The sequence below is a fragment of the Ambystoma mexicanum genome, chromosome 4p, assembly GCF_040938575.1.
Source record: "Ambystoma mexicanum isolate Mex_15411 chromosome 4p, UKY_AmexF1_1, whole genome shotgun sequence".
NCBI classification, from domain to species: Eukaryota; Metazoa; Chordata; class Amphibia; order Caudata; family Ambystomatidae; genus Ambystoma; species Ambystoma mexicanum.
This window is the reverse complement of record NC_090927.1, coordinates 680387942-680405660: the sequence shown is the minus strand read 5'-3', so window position 1 is coordinate 680405660 and position 17719 is coordinate 680387942. Positions and strand designations below refer to the sequence as shown.

The 17719-nt window shown below is 43.7% G+C and overlaps 1 protein-coding gene across 13 annotated transcripts in view; it reads right to left on the bottom strand.

Annotated features, from left to right (window-relative positions):
• Nucleotides 1-17719, bottom strand: part of RIMS1 (regulating synaptic membrane exocytosis 1) — a 1643460-nt gene that overhangs the window by 1379550 nt on the left and 246191 nt on the right. The gene's annotated exons all lie outside the window — the stretch shown is intronic.

The window sequence follows — 17719 nt, the reverse complement described above, 5'->3', positions numbered from 1 at the left end:
CGCAGTCCTGTTCTGGATGAGTTGCAGAGGGCAGAGAGTAGAAGCAGGCAGATTTAGAAAGAGGCTGTTGCAATAGTCTAGCCTAGAGAAAACCAGAGCTCTGGAGACAGTGAGCTTCTGGGGGAAGGAGAGGAAAGGAAGAATACCTCTGAGGATGTGCAGCTGGTATTGTGACTTCTTAGAGACGTCAGAGATGTGAGGAGAGAAGGAGAGGGTGGAGTCGAAGATGACCCTGAGGTTTTTAGCCTCACAGGTGGGAGTAGGAAAAGGGCCAAGAGAGGCTGGCCAGAAAGTGACAGAAAAGGAGGGAACGGGTCTGCCGATGAGGAGAATCTCAGTCTTACTAGCATTAAGGCAGAGATCATAGGCGGCACAACACTTCTGGATGGCAGACAGACAGTCAGAGATGAGAGAGGGAGAAGAGGTGGCGGAAGGTAGCCTCAAAATGAGCTAGGTGTCATGCGCATAGCACTGGAAGTTGGGGCAGAGCGCAGCAATGCAATGGGCAAGAAGTGGCAGGTATTGGTTGAACAGCCAGGGAGAGAGATTAGACCCTTGGGGAACACCACAGGTAGAGATAGAGATAGAGGAGAGGAAAGACCCAAGTTGAACCTGGGAGAGTCGATCAGAGAGGAAAGAAGACAGCCACACCAGGGCCTGACCGGTGATACCCAGGTTATCACAGAGACGATTGAGCTGGATGGCATGGTTGACCATGTCAAATGCAGAAGAGAGATCAGGTAAGATGAGGACACAAGGGGTGTTGGAATCAAGGTTGGAGAGCAGGTCTTCACGGATGTTCAGGAGAACAGTTTCTGTGCTTCTGGCAGCATTGAAAACAGACTGATGATCATGGAGACAACCAACAGATTCAGTGTGACGATTAAGCTGGGAGATGGCCAGCTTTTCCAGGAGTTTTTACAGGAAGGGGGTGATGGAGACTGGGTGGTAGTTAGCCAGGCAGGACGGGTCAGCAGAGGGTTTCTTAAGATGAGGTTACACAAGGGAGTGCTTCAGGGGGGAAGGGAATACTCCAGTGGTGAAGGAGTGGTTGCAGAAGTCGGCCAGAGCAGGAGCCAGGGAGCCAATGTAGTCCTTGATGGTTTTGGAGGAACAGGGATGGACCTGTTTTGATGAGACTTTCATAGATCGGACTTGTCTAGAAACCTCATCTGGGGAGAACAAGGGAAAGGCAGAGAAGGAGGGAAGAGAGGTGGCTGAAGAAGGGCCAGATGAATAGCAGAGTTGAGGGAGGAAGGGGTGAGGAGGAGAGAGAGGACAGGATATCCTGAGTTTTAGAGATGAAATGAGAAGCCAGTGCCCTGCAGAGGGCCTGGGAAGGGACAGGAGAGGTAGCGACTGCAGCAGGATTGACCAGTTACTTGCAGATTGTAAAGAGTTCAGCCGAGTTGTTAGATGCCGCAAAGACGCAGGCTTGGATGTGAGCTCTCTTCTTGGTGCAAACAGAGAGCCGGTATTGCCTTTGGAGCAGGTGGCAGGCCAGTTTGTCAGAGGATGTATATGAAGCACGCCATTTCTGCTCAGCCACCCTGCAGTTGCGTTTGAGGGTGACGAGCTTTGAGTCGTACCAGGAGTTGCACTTGGTTTTGGGCTTCGGGTGGATCCTTATGACAGGGGCAAGAGCATTGAGAGTGTCAGATATAGCAAAGTGGAGCATGGAAAGGGCTGTGTCAGGGTGTGAGTCAGCCAAAGGGGGTTGGAGGGAGGGGGGTGAAAGTGGCGGTGAAAGTCTAAACTGACACGTGCTTCATGGGTCGGATGACCGAGAAGGTGGGTGGCTGTGATGGAGTTGGCTTGGCCTGGGGGGTAGAGAGAGTGAGATGGGAGGAAAGGAGAAAGTGATCACTCCAGGAGAGAGGAGTGGTAAGAGGGATAGAAAGGGGAGGTCTGACGAGATCAGAACATCCAAAGTGTGCCCTGCAGAGTGAGTTGGGCCAGAGGGGAGAATAGAGTGTGAGAGAGAGTTGCGAAAGATTCCAGAGGAGGGACAGGAAGCATCCAGGTGGATGTTGAAATCTCCAAGGAGAAGGAGTTGAGTGGTTGAGAGCAGGAAGGAAGAAGAGAGGTCCGCCCACTCAGAGAGGAAGGAGAAGATCTGACCAGGTGGCCGATAAATAGTAGCCACAGTAAGGGAAAGGTAAGGAAAGAGAGCCTGCAGACGAGACATTCGAAAGAGGAGTAGGCCTGCGTAGGAATGACAGAGGCAGGAATCCTTTCGGGGAAGATCAGAGCTACACCACCTCTGGGACGGTTGGACCTGGGTGCAGAGAGGATCTTGTAGCTGTCAGGGAGGAGAGTGTCAAAGCTTGTGACAGAGCTGGCCTTGAACCATCAAGGTCAAAATCATCCAAAAGGCGGCAGATGTCAGAGGAGTGTTTGACAGCTGAGCGAGAATTAAGAGTGGCAATATGGAGAAGGTTGCCACCCTTGAAGACTTCCGGGGATGGGTACAAATCAGAGGTACGCGCTGTGGATGTTAGAAGAAGCCCGAGGGGGGGGGGCAGAAAAGGAGTAGAGGGCAAAGAAGCCAAGGAGGAAGCAGCAGGGGGAGGTGAGGAGACCGTGGAGGGGATAGAGGGGACAGCAGGAGAAGAAAGGGAATTGATGAGGCGCGGGAAGCATCTAGCAAAGAGGAGAAGGTTGAGGGCCTTGGACCAAGATGTTACCATTCACATAAACATTAATGATGACCTTAGAGGAGTGGAAGGCGATCAGGAGGGCCTCCCACTGGGTGCCACCATTAATGGGAGAGGAAGAGAAGGGAGAGAGCAGAGAGACCATATGTAGGGTCCATGGGTCTGGTGAGGGAACGACAAAGATGATGTTGGTGAAAGTTTGCCTGGAGGAGGCACTGATATAGGTGTCAGCGATAGAGAGGCCTGGGATGAAGACCAGGATGTCTTTTTTAAACTTCTTCCCACCAGATTTAGTGAGGAGAGCAGGATAGTCGATAGAGAAGCAGTTAGAAAGGATAGGAGAGACAGAGAGCACCATAGAGTAGGAGGTGAGAGGAGAGGAAGGGAGGCAGAGGAGAGAAGAGGAAGGAGCGGGAAGGGGAAAAAACACTAGGGAAGGACACAGGGCAGGGTGCAAGCAGAGAAGACAGTCATTAACATCGGAGTGTCTGTCGTCCTGTCCAATTGTCAACTTGTCTCGCCTCTCTATCACAGTGCAATTTAAAAAACAGGAGAACGCACCCAAGTTTGAGAATCCTAAATAGAGGAGAAAAGGCCTAGGTTTGGGGGACGGGGCGGAAGGCGGGATGGGAGGGAGGGGAACAACAGAACGAACACGGAAGGGGAGAAGTGCGGAAAGGGGCAGGGGACACAAGTAAACGGCGATAAAAATAATCAAAGGCCCAAGGTGGGTCTCACCGCACAATGAAGTAGCCTGCAGTCACCCGCTCAGCCAAACGAGAATGCATTGGAATCCATCATAAAAATACATGCTGGAAAAGAAAGAAAACAATCCAATTTGGCAGCCAGAGAGGAAGGAGCAGGAGAACACTTTAAGTCTGCTTCACTCTCCAACTCCTCCTGCCAAATTAAACAAAATCCTGCCACCTGTAAAAAGTGACAGCAAACGTTGCAGAGAAAATGTCTCCCTTTGTTTGCTGTGCATTCGAAATGCATGCACAATCTATGTGATTTCAAAACACAGGGTGTGCTGAATCTTGAGGTAGCACAGTTCTGCAATGGACAACTTTCACCCAAATTATTTTTTAGTATGCATGCATTTTTACCATTTAAAGTTGTAATGTCGTCTGACTTCGCGTTTCCTCTTAAAACCATTGGGTTGCAGAATTGTTTGTAAGGATAGCAGCTGAGTCTTGAATTTGAGAAAAAAAAGGGTCACGTTTGTTTTCAAGTTGGCAACACTAATCCGAACTATATGACTAGATAAGGAGAGAGGGGATAGTGATTTACCTCAGGAAACCCTACTTCAGAACATCTAATCTAATTGGGAGAGAACCGAGGAACCCGAGAGGGATGAGACGGATAAACCACTGAGATTTTTTAAACCAAGGTTTTACGAAAAGGGAGACAAAATGGACACACTTCTGGCTAATCGCCTTAGGCAGTAAAGTGGAGTTAGGACGGTTCATACATTAAATCACACCCTGAGGGAAGACAAGAAAGAGCTGAGAAGTTTGCATATTTTCATGAATATCCTCACCAGGCGGATGCAACGGACAGTGCCCCACGGTGCGAACCTATTCAGAAATATGTCTACCTCACTTCACAGAAGAGGCACTAGACAGGCTTAAAGCCCCAATAACAGAGGAAGACATAAGTTCAATGAAAGTAGGCAAGATCCCAGGCTCTGATGGATATACAGCCCAATCTTATAAGAGATTTCTAGAGATAATTTCCCCTAAATGACTTAAAATGTGTAACACACCTCTAAATGGGGGGGGCTTCCAAAAATGTTTCTCAGAGGCCACAATGTGGCTATCCTGAAGGAAAGGAAAGTGAGGACCCTGTGTGCCTCATAATGATCCATTTCATTGCGAAACAGAAATGCAATAATCCTTGCTAAGGGCCTCGCATCCAGATTAGACAGATATGTCTTGAAGTTGGTCCATTCGGACCAAGTGAGCTTTGTTAGAAATAGGCTGGCGGCGGACAGTAGCTGTAAAGCAATAACGCTGATATATACCATGAAAGCTAGTCATCAAAGACAGTTGATATGCTTGTTAGAGGCAGAGAAAGCATTGGACCGAATCAGTTGGTGCTTTCTGAAATATACCTTGCAAGGGTTTGGTGTTGGGGAAAACCTTATGAAGTGGTTTAAAGCCCTGTATGCAGCCCCCAGCTGTTTTCTCATCCAGAGTGATAGGTTAGGTAGGTGTACTCATCAGGGATGCCCCCTACTCCCATTTTTCTTTGCCCTTTTTATGAAGCTGTTGGCATTGCCGATTAGAATTAACACCAGGGTGATTGGACTCAAGGTTTCGGATGAGGAATATTAACAGAGATTATACGCAGATGACATTTTATTATATATTACCCAGCCTCACTCTGAGCCCTCCTGTAAATAGTCAGTTTTGGCAATGTTTCGGGTTTTAAAGTAAAAGTTAATAAGTCCATTATTCTTCTGCTGACCGAGCAAGGTCTTGAGGGGATTTTTCGGTATGGCCCTCCTTTTCAGGTTTGAAGCGGTACTTTAAAATATTTAGGAGTTTGGTTAACTGCCACTTGGCAGAAATGCATCAATGCAATATTTTGACAGTTTGGGAGTCAGGAAAGGAGGACCTGAGGCATTGGGATCAGTTAGACCTTCCAAGGATGGGGCACCTAAGCTAAACAAAATTGATGTTACCTAGATTGCTATTCCTTTTTACGGAACTATCAATACATATCCCTGATAGCTTCCTCTTGGAGGTTAAAGCTAGGCTAATAAGGTTTCTTTGGGATAGAAATAGACCTAGAATTTCTTATGACACAACGGCTGAGTTACCTTCTAAAGAGAGGTTGCCTTGTCAGACATCCAGGCTTACTATACTGCTGCCCAACTGAGGGTTCTGATGGATCAAGTCAGAGTCTTGGATCTGAAACAATGGGTTCGGATTGAGTGTGCAGTTCTTCACCCGGTTACGGTTGGGGAATGGTGAAGGGTTCAGAGGACACCTATCCCATGAACAGTGAAGAGATACTCAATTGTGAGGGAACTTATGATCTTTCTACATGCCTCTCCTCCTTAAATTGTACATAGGCTCCCTCGTTCACAATGGACAAAGCTGGTATGAGTAAGTTTCAACCTTGATTTGAAGTGGCGTTGGAAGGTGCGGGGCAGCTCTGGACAGCGACCTATTTATAGATAAAAATGCTTTGAAAAGGGGGTTTAGCAATAGGCAGTATATCAGTCTTCCAATATCACAGATTGAAAGGGGTGATGTCTCAAGAGAATTGGAAATCTATCGTTAGTAATCCGTTACTTCCAGGGGTGGACTGGCCTATAGGTAACTCTGGAGATTTCCCGGTAGGTCTCTGTACCCTGCGCCTCTTTTGTGTGGTATTTCCAAATTTGCCCACAGGAAAAGGGTTGGGCTTGCTGAAAATGTGTAATGTGGGGCCACTTTGAAAATGATTTCCTGGGTCTTTTTGGGTTTCAAAATCAACACTCCTGATTACTTCCCTCGACAAGCTGATTGATGAATCATTCATAAAGAAGGGACACATTTCCAAGATATATGGTTTGATAATTGAGAATTGGGCTGCTCCCTGGGGGAAAATCTCTGGTCTGCAATGTCTAATAAGGGGTGTAGGTAATCTTCCTTTTATTAATACAAATTAAATGGCATTCATTTGTTAAACTGTGGGCAGTTCCCTCTGAGTGGACTAGCTATGATGTTCCAAAAAAAAGGTAGCAGGCGCTCCTCTCCAGAAAGAACATGGCATGAATCTGTTCTGAGATGAGAGTTTGCAGCACACGCTTTTTGCTCACTGTACCTTTCACAGATGGGAAATATCCATTTGCATATCAGTCTTTGTCCCGCCCACATGGGCAGTCCAGCACCGAAATGCTATGGAAATTCCTCTCTAAACAAGAGTACCAACAGCAACCCCATACACGTGTTTCAGCCTTGTCGGGCATCATCAGTGAGTTGAAGCTGCGCCTCTCTGAGCACAGTGAGCAGGGAGTCCACGTCTGGTTGCCCCCAAGTAACTTAGGGTGACCAACCCCAAGTTCCTTGCAAATATTTTTAAAAAAAAGGTAGCAGGCGCTCCTCTCCAGAAAGAACATGGCATGATAACCTGTTCTGAGATGAGAGTTTGCAGCAGACGCTTTTTGCTCACTGTACCTTTCACAGATGGGAAATATCCATTTGCATATCAGTCTTTGTCCCGCCCACATGGGCAGTCCAGCTACGATGTTCCCTAGTAATAGTAATATCTGCTGGAGACAATGTGGGGAACAGGCAAATTACTGGCATACATGAAACATTTTGGACAGAAGTCTTATTGTGCATTAAGGCTCTAAATGAAATTGATGGGTCACTTAACCCAGTATTCATTTTATTTGCTATCCTGGAGGATGGGGACGATAGGTGATAGGTGGCCGACATTGTACACCACTTATTGTTAGCAGCCAAAGGTTGTTGGGCTACAACCTGGAAAATATCTACTCTGCAGTCTAGATCGAAAAGGTTGCATAGGATCTGGGAACTTTCCTACATGGAAAAACTAACAGATTTATTAAATGAACGTCAAATATTGATATGGCATGGTGCCACTATTAACAAGTATAGCTCCAGCTTTCCAAGATCTTTGACCTTTGGCTGTTGTTAACGGGCTCTGAACTGCCTCGAGATGGTTTTCATGAAGTGACGTACAGATGATTTGTTCACTCTCTTTTTGTATGACGTGCTTTGTATTGAAGTCACTATAGTACAGAAAATGATGTTGGGTGCTTGGGGTGTAACAGGGTAGAGGGGGGAATAATATGCATTGTGAAAAATAGGTGAGAAAATTACATTGATACCGAGAAGGGTTGATGATGTAAGGAGGCAATGCTATTTTTAAATCCCTTACTGGAATTGAAGACATTATCTTAGGTATGGGAGTGAACTCCGATGAAGATGCACAGTTACTCACTCTCTAGTGTTAACATTGTATTTATGTAGGAGATATTGTATGAATTTTCCCCCAGTTGTTTCTACTGATAGACTACTTGTATTCTTGATTATTCCACCTGAAAAAATCAATAAAAATGTGAACATAAAAAAAGACCAGGAACATAGTTGGATTTCATTGCCCAACCCTATTAGGGTTGATGAGGTTGGCCAGGGGATTCCTCCCAACTCCATCTCTAGGCCCAGCATCTTGTCACCCACTCCATCACCCTAAGGCCCATGCAGGGGGCTTCTTTATAGCACTTTGCTTGGCTAGAAATGAGAGGCCAACCTGTTTTTGTGAGAGTAAGTATAATTTTCAGTAAGCACAGCATGACAGCACCTGAACCACGCTCTTTCAAATCCTGTTGTGTGGTCCTGCAGTCAGAGATTATTCCCATGGAAAGTTCCCATGCAACACTAATGTGGCCAGACATAGTCATGGCTTGCCTGGAAGATATTGTCATAGGGCAGAGCAGGTCTTCAACAGTTCCGCTCAGTGTGACCTTGCTGTTAAGAATTTTTAATGAATCAATTTCATGAGAGTTTGCCTTAAAAAAGGTTGCAACCTTTAAAGTGATGATCAACACTGACTGGGTGGCTGCCAAAATATATGACTGAATGTACACCTGTGACTTGAGTTCAGGACCCCATGCTCATTTTAATTCCATCTGAATATAGAAGGCCAGTCCAATTATTCGGAATTGTATGGAAGACCAAGACTGACATGAAGATGGAGTAAGGGACCCTGAAAGAAACTCCGAAGACACCAGCAGTATACCAACCATACTCATCCTGGAGTAAGACGTAAAGCATGCTCAGTTCATCAGTAGGGTATCTGAAATCCTCATGTGAAAGAGAAACTATTTCTTTATTCAAAATACAAAAACATAAAAAGAGTCTACATTCGCTCTATACCATCAGCACTGACCAAATAAAGACAACAATTATATGAACAATTAAACACAAATGGTATCAGGAAAACGTGAACATACAACAATAATTCAACTCGTAGATCTAATTCATATGTTGGACTGAAGCAATCATTTGTCCTAATCTCTTACAAAAGTAGTGTTATTACAAAACAGTGAGTACTTGTACAAACATCACATGCATATATAGTTCTCCAACATGTTTCTTTCATTATCCATTGGTTTTTGACATTCATCAAGGAATCCATTAAAGTGCTTTTTTCTGTTTTTACTGATCTCAAATCTATCTCTTCAAAAAAAAAACAGAATTCAACATGTATAAATCAATTTGCCCTATAATATTCTGTGCTTATTTCAAGTGATATGGTCCATCCAAGGAACATTCCAACGTAGAACCACTGTAAAACCAATGTAGAACCACTGTAAAAGAGCATTACATTGTACTGAATTGGCTATACAATCACCAAGATGAAGACCTAGGCTGTAATGCATACAGTGCAGCCAAAGGTAGACAATTTGTATATACATATTATAATGCCCAGGGAATAGCTCCTTGTGTTGGCTTTTTCTCTATGCATGGTTTAGATTTCACAACATGGCCCTATAGATAAATGCAAAGAACAATGATCTAATTGTGGCATTTGATGTGCATTGAAAAAACTTAAAAATACACCCTATCTGAAAGGTTAGTTACCTCTTTTTTGTAGCATGAACCGAGCAGCACAGTTGAAATTCGTGGGGCCTACTTATGTCTGTGTGGACCGGGCTACACAACTTGTAAGACCTATAAAGAACATGTGAAATCAAATCTCTATTCTGTTCATTGAGGAAAAGGACTTTGGCCGACCACAGTGATACTAGGACCAGTGCTCACTTCTTGTGTCTCTTCAGGACAACTAGAACAAATCTTTCACCATGTAGCCTTCTGTGCCACACAAGTATGAAGATATTGCATAGCTGCTTGTAGAGAGGGCACGTTAGACCAGCAATAACATCCAGCTGACAGAGCCAGAGACCTGCGGCTGAAAATCAGCACAAACCTGTTTACCTGATGACATCACCTGGAGTGCCTTTGTTCTGGCTCTTCATCGATGGACCCACTTGCACCTCAATATTTGACACCGTCACCACAGTCATGCCTCTGCCAGACCAGAAAGTCAGAAACTCACTCCAGTTTTGTAAACAGACTTCTGTGAACTCACTGGTACTGGCTATAAAGGAACTCATCCACAGCTCAGCAGTTCCAACTGGAACTCCAGGAACAATAGACAGAAGAAAAATGCAAGAGTCCCTGACCTGAATGCAGCCATAAAATTAACAGCCCAGGTCACGCACTGCAGAAGAACCCCAGAAGAACCCCAACAGTGAGGTACTTGCCTCAACATTTCTGAGATGATACCCAATCCCTACAAATAAAATAACTTACTAATGCTAGGCAGAGTTTGCCCTGCGGTGCTGTTAGCAACACAAATGCAGCTAATGTTGGCATGGATCTGACATTGGGACCCAGTTCTTCACAGCAGGATTGCAAGGAACTCAACAGCAGGGTACAAAGCAACAGGTTTGATCCATGCTGCAATCAGAAATCATGACTGCCTACCTCACTGTTTTCTTCAGAATTATTTTGGGGCAGCATCAGCACCTTATAGAGACCAATTGAGCTGACGCTTGGCTCACAAGTGAAAACGAAGGTAGCCCAAACATCACAGTTATACCAAGGATGATCAGACATACACCCAGGGTACCCTTGCCACCATGTATGGACGTTGCTGAGCTCAAGTGAGCCTGTAGACTTGTGGTGGCATCCCACTTGACCCAACCCTAGCAGTTAGGTATTTGTTAACTCTTAGGAGATATACAGTGTTAAACCCATATCTCCAGAACAGCCCTTTCATTCAATTTGACTGCTACCCTGTGAGGCTAGGAAACAGCATGTTACCCCTGTACTGTACCTCATCCACCTCACTCAACTGCTGGGGCCTCAGCCAAGACTGCTTAATCATGAGTACAAATGAGTGAGCAAAAAATAGCTTATGACGCCTTATTTGCCTATGTTGTGATCAGTAGCAACCCTCTGATCAGAGCTGGGAGACAATCCTGATAAATTGCACAACATTTGAATCTTTATGAAAGTGCGAATAGGCATCACAATTATAAATGTGATATTAGTCATATTAGCCATAATAAGTCGTAACAATTGCACTGGTTGGAAGAGCACTAAAACGAGATGTCATGTTTAATATATGTTTTTTTCCATTCTCTTAATGATGATTTCACATATTCGATTAGCAGATTGGTAATTTGAGCTCCTTCAGTTCCAACTACACATATAACACTATACAAGAAAGATGAACGGCCTGGACCGCCTGCATGATTGCAGACTGGTGCACGGTCTTGCAAGGTATGGGATGCATCCGAATAACAAAAAAATGAAACCAGGCATTTTTTGCAATCCCAAATATTGTCTTCCTTTTCTTCAATTGCCTTTCTCTCTGTCTTCATAAATATCTTAGCCAAGTAGCTTGAGAGGGTGGAATGGAGGGTGGGTCGTTCGGAGGAGGGCTGTAAGAGTGGGAGTTTCACATCTGTCCTTCACTTTGGGGAGTAGCCAGCTTTCTAACCCCCTTTTTCCATATTGACGGGAAAAGTTCAAATCAACCTTTGAAATGTGGATGTGGAGGCATCAGATCTTGAAACCATCAATTAATCATGATGTTCAAAATGATTAATGACATTCTCTTTCTGAGATGTTTACCAGTCACATCCCAGTGCCAAATGCTTTCAAATTCAAGTAGTTCATTACTTTGAACATCAGGATTAGACATACTCTAAAAAAGCATAGTCTGCCATTCTAAAAAGCTGTTATATGTATATGATAAAGCATTGAAAGGATGCATATATAGTTTTGTATTTGAACACATTTTCTCTGCATGATAAAATGCACTTTTGTAGTAGTAGGTCATTGTGGATTGTCAAGATTCCAAACCAATAGAAGTAGATGAATAAAGGAGTCAACATGCACCTTGACACTCAGCTTCCCATAGACATCTTTGCCCCCTTACTGATGCCTACCTCATGTTTTCTCGATTACCGGTATTAAGCATGAAACAGCACAGCCTAATAAATCATGTTTTTAGGACTGTTCTGGAATTTTCTACAGGAATACGAGTTCTTTAATTGGTTCCGAACTAATGTCTTAAAGTAAACCCAGCCCGGCAAATGCAGTGCACCTGTGGTATTGTACAACACCAAATCAGTCTTTCAGACTGAAATCCAAATTGTTGAGTGGCAAGTGACTGTCTGAAAGGCATAATGCCCGAGCAAGTAATGGGATGTGATGAGCGCATTCAAAGGATGCGCGTGATGGGAAGGCTTGCCGTATATCATACATGCAAATGAATCGATGATTTGTGTGGAAATCTGCAGAATAACTGTCTGCAGAGCTGGAAACACCAGAGACCATCAATTACAGACGTTCACAGAGTACAGGGATGTGGAGCTTCCTCAGCCAAACAATCCCAGAGACCATTTCAAGCCATCAGTGGCACTGGCTCCTGAACTTTGGGCCTTGCTGCCTTGTTTGTTTAGTTGGAAGCGCCCTGGTGTTGTGTCATATTTTGAAATCGGGAACACACTCAAGCTCTGATGTTTCTGAATAATATATTTTCATTCTATTTCTTAATCACTGGTAAACAGCATTTTAGCCTAACTTGGAGAGTGAGCAAGCTTTCATACACTGTGTGGAAGAGGACGGGCTCGATTTAGTTGCAATTTAATTGGGCAATTAGTACAGATGGTAATTTATGAGCGTCCTTCTTTGAAATGTGGGGCTCTAAATCCTGTAAAAAAACAACTTTTGATTGTTTGTCAAGTTATTTCCCAGTTACCTTATAATATGGCCCATTTGATACACTCCATCTCAATCCCTTCAAAACTGGAACATTGTAATGGTCTGAAACATGACCTCTTGCATCAACAACTTAACAGGCCACAGTGAAAGTGAAAAGCAGCAGTATGCCTTGCTTTTGGAGCTGTCTACCTCCACCACACACCTTCAATACTTAGTAAGATGCACCATCTGCTAGTTGCACAAAGAGCACATTCAAGGCGTTGTGCATACTGCACAAGCCCAGACCCGCGAAGGGCTCAGCTTTTACTTAGACGGATTTCATTAATAGTAGCCAGTAAGGGGAATCTAACCAATAGGGTTAAATAGGCTGCGGGTACTACTACCCTTCCACTCCCCTTGTTCCCACCCAAGGAGCAAAATTAACTTCCCTGACTCTGCTCCTTAGCCGCCATCGGCTCCACTGACTCGCGCATCAGCCATGGAAATGGCAGTTGTGTTCTCCCCTGGAACACCTAGCTGCCATTTCCATGGTGGCCAGCTTGCTTAGCTCTAGTTTTTAATTGTGAGAAAACAAGTAATGCTTGCCCTGTACAGCCTTTTTGTCTCTCTAAAAAATGACCACTATCACAACAGACTTTGTATTGGTGTGCTAATGGGCCAAAGACCCTTCTTGGCAGACTGTAGCTAGTAACATTGTCCTGCCTCCCTCTGCTTGTGCCTCTTAACTTGGCCAGTAGACTGCTGCCGCACGATATGGCTCTGCTGGCATGGCATTATGGCCTAAATATACACCTAGCGGATCTCTGCAATCAGCATCAGACCGCCTCCTCAAGGTTGGAAATAACTATTATCGAGGATAGGATGATGTCCTTTCCAGTAGAACCAGCTATTCTTTGGAATTCCCTGCCAAAGTCCTTCTGCAGATTGATCATCTAGCTTTCTGTAAATGCCTAAAGGTATGTAGTTTGTCACAAAACCCTAAGGTCTTTGCTCTTCGCTAGCCAAATTACAGACTTCATTAGCATGATGTCTTACATAGCGTGTGGGCTCTCCTACATAAATAGTCCCAGTAGTCTGTGCCCCTAAGCAGAAAGGTGATTACTTCTTGGGATACTGTAGGATAGCCAGACATGCATAGGAAGATCAAATAGCAGAGCATTGTTTACATCAAGCGTGATGTTCAAATCAGGTACATTTTGCAACTATAAATGTTATCCCCGAATGCTGAAATGTTTGACCATTGTTCATGCTCGAGATACTGAGTGGATAGTTTATCAAAGACCTGAGCTTTGAGGACTTCAACAGGGACTTAATGCTGATTTTGAGAGTGGTGGACAGTGTGCTAAAGTGCTCTTAAATCTATGGGCCTCCTTACAAGGTTGGAGGCAGCCATGGAGCTATTAGCTCCATGGCTGCCTCCAAAACCCTTCCGACTCCGCCCTGGTGAATGGAGCAATTCCCGGTCCATTCAGAGGTCGGAGGGACCGGTAATTCCCCATTCATCAGGGCCATTCCCCATTCCCATTTGAGCCCCCATAGGGCTCAATGGAAATGGGGAAGGCGCTAATAACGGTACCGCAAATTGAGGTACCGTTATTAGCTCTAGAGTCCCTTTGCGGGTCCCGTCCTTAACGCCTGCAAAAACCAGGCGTTAAGGAAGGGCCCGCAAAGGGAACTCGTAGTAGGGCGGTAAGGGATTACCGACACCGATGCCCTTACCGGTGCCGGTAATCCCTTACCTCCCACCTCGTAATGAGGCCCTATGTCTTCTCAATTTGTTCTGTGCCGGGAGACCATGAAAATGGCAGTGGTGTACAGTACAAATCCCAGTAACATAACATCTATCTGTGACCAGCAGAGATGTTAAAAAACCTTTCTTTATCTAGCGGCTTTGGCATCCAGGCAGCTGACAACACCCGTGACCGCAATGGATCACTGTTATACAGTAAGTTATTTGATGGTACAAAAAATAGAGCCAAGTGGGCAATGCAATCACCCTACTAACAGCACGATTATTAGCAATGGAATAGCGCATTTGGTGTCAGAAGTTTTGTACAAAGAAAAAGTTAGATTTCTCTACTACTACAAAAATGTGCTTTAAGAAATTAAGAGATATTTGGTGAATATAATGCCTTATTACTCTTTGTGAGACGACTCGATCCACTCTAGGATTGTACTGAAACATAGGTAGTGTCTGGGCAGCATGGTCATTGGCAATGGAAAGCAACACAGGCCTCAGAATGTATCCACAGTAAACAGTTGGATTGTTTTAATACTACTGTAATGGAACATAATTTAAGAAATTAATATCTAAGTGATGAACCATACAAGTGGGATGCACATAGAAATTTAAAATGTGTATACAAAATAGACATTGCAATATTTGAATATATGTTAATTATTACCTTGTATATGTTATTTGTATGAAGGTTGTACCACTATTAATGCTGTTAAAATTATAATAAATTGAATTGATACTTCCTGAATAATTAGAATCTAGATGCTGCTTATAAACATGGTCAGTGCATTATCATTTTGTACCATAAAGGTATAATGATTTGATACGATAGGTTATTTATAATGCGCTTAATGAGGTTTCTAAGCGAGGACCCAGGGATCGAACCTGCGTTGCTCCATGCTGTCTAGTTTCCAAGGTGAGCACGTTGCCCCTGAGCTATCCTCTCGAGACATCAAAGTTAATCAGTGTATTTCCCACTAGCCAACAGGGTGAAAACTAGTGTTGAGAGGCTCCCAACCACTAGTATGTGGCCATCGGAATGTTAAAAAGTGTTGCAGATTTGTAAACATAATCAACATTTAATATCATACCAGAAACGATTGATGATTGTGTTACGCCTGTCATACACTTGCACACGAGTTGGGATCCTCGTTCACTGTTTCTCTCTACTCTATCAATAATTTTGTGACTCACCTAGAAAAAGCAATTACTTTCAATCAATTACATGTATGCTGATTATTCAGCCAACTGCTTTGTCTCAACTCTTGAGTTATGTTGGTAGATACACCCTTGCACGAAACACATCTTAAAATCTGTGTGGTTAGTTTACAACGTTAATCAAAATGGATCATCAGCAATTCTTCTTCACCACTGGGTATTCCCCTGGGGGAAAAACTAAATTGAGATCAGTCTGCACCGCACCCCCAATGGGAGAAGTGCAGCCCGAACTGCACGAACTTCATCAATAATCAAAGATACCTCCTCAACAACACCTGACCAATGAAAAATTCCCAATGGACACACAGACTGAAGCACAGACCGCAACTCATAGTACTGCACTACTGTTAAAAGATGCCAGCCCAAACGCTGGCTACTAACACCCTGCACAGAGCTCTGCTGCTCTCGAGCTAGGTGCGTGTTTTAAACAATAAAGTCAAAATAAAAAAAAAGAGGTTCCCCCCGATCGAGGGGGCCCGATCGTGAAAAAAAGTATCCCATTGTTTGATCTGTTCTAATTTTCTATTTGTTCTCCCTTCAAGACTGGGTCTCTCCACTGCTACAAGAGAATTTGAGAGATATTCAATGCAAGTGTTTAAATCTCCCACCACCACAATCTGTAAAGCATCACACTCGATCATTTAATCAGACACATAACTATTCAAAAGATTATTTTTCTTTTGCCCTTTCCCCATAGGAAATTGATCAAAATTGAGTTGACGGATTTGAAAAATGTGATAGAGAGAGGTACTGGGAGCATTTGTAAATAGTATTGTATAATAGGGGAAAACATGATATTCATAGTGTCCAAGTGACCCCACCAGGATAAATAGAGGGGACCAGGCAAAGAATAAATCTTTAAGCCTGTTGAGTAAGGTGTCTACATTTATTTTGATAGTACTGCTAACCGAGGAAGCATATCTTAAGCCTAAATACTTGAAAGACTTATCAGACCATTTAAAGCTAAACACATCTAATTCATGTTTGAGGCAGTACAAATTTAGAGGTAAAAGTTCTGATTTGTCTCTATTGAGCTTTTACACTGCTGCAGATAAGAAATCTTGAAGTCTGGCCACCAGATAGCTAGGGGAGGTGTTGCTTGGGATTTATCATAAGAATGAGAATATCATCCGCATAGGTAGCTATCTTGGTTTCGTGAATGCCGGATGCAATTCCAGGAATATTCTTATCAGGTCGGATGAGTTCTAAAAAGGGTTCGAGGGATAGAACATATAGAATGGGGGAAAGAGTGCAACCCTGCTTAGTTCCTCTTTGTAAGGAGAAAAAGGAAGAGGACTGACCATTTAAACACATGGAGGATTTGGGGTCAGAGTACAGAAGTTTGACCAGGGATATGATGCCCTCCCCACATCCATGTCATCGTAGAACTTGGAACATATAGTCCCAGTTGACCCGGTCAAAGGCCTTTTTGGCATCTAAGGCGATGGCAGCATAGCCTGATTTGTCTTTTTTATCCTGTGAAATAATATCCAGGAAATTAATCCGGAGTCTAGCATTGACCAAAATGTTTCTACCTTTGACGTAGCCTACCTGGTTGGATTTAATGAGTGTGGGAAGGTAGTATTCAATTCTATTGGTGATAACCTTAGAAAATATTTTACTTTCTACATTTATGAGGGATATGGGTCTGTAATTGTTTGGAAGATCTAGGTCTTTGTCGGTTTTAGGAAAAAGGATAAGGAGGACCTCAGAAAAGGAGCCTTTAGAAATAAAGGAAGAGTAAAAGATTAAGGAGCTGGAGATCCGATTGTAGAATTTAGAGGATAGACCGTCAGGACCAGGAGCTTTACCTTTTCCCATTCCATCAATGGCTTGTGTGAATCCTGCGTCGTGAGGTCACCATCCAGGCCACCCAGATCAGTTGATGGGTAAGATCGTCTGTTAATGTTATCAAAGAAGGATTTGAGAGTGTCGTCTGAGACTGAAGATTCTGGAGGGTATAGATCAGTGTAGAATTCTTAGAAGACCTTCATAATCTCAGAGGGATTGGTAACGATGGCACCGGAGGGATTTTTAATTTGGGAGATAAGAGTTTTCTCTTTCCTAGCTTTGAGATAAGAGGCAAGAGCTTTGCCAGCTTTGTTGGAGGTTTGGTACATTCTGGATTTATATTTTAAGATTGCACCAGTGGCTTGTTCAGTGAGTATTTTGTTAATTTGAAAGCATAGGGACAGGACGGTGTGAAGGTCTATGTTTGAGGACGAGCGATAATGTTGCTTCTCAGCAGCAGTAAGTTGAAGACATAGAGACTCAAGGTCTTTTTTGTACTACTTCTTTTTCATACTAGAGAAGGCGATTATATGACCTCTTAGGGCAGCATTAAA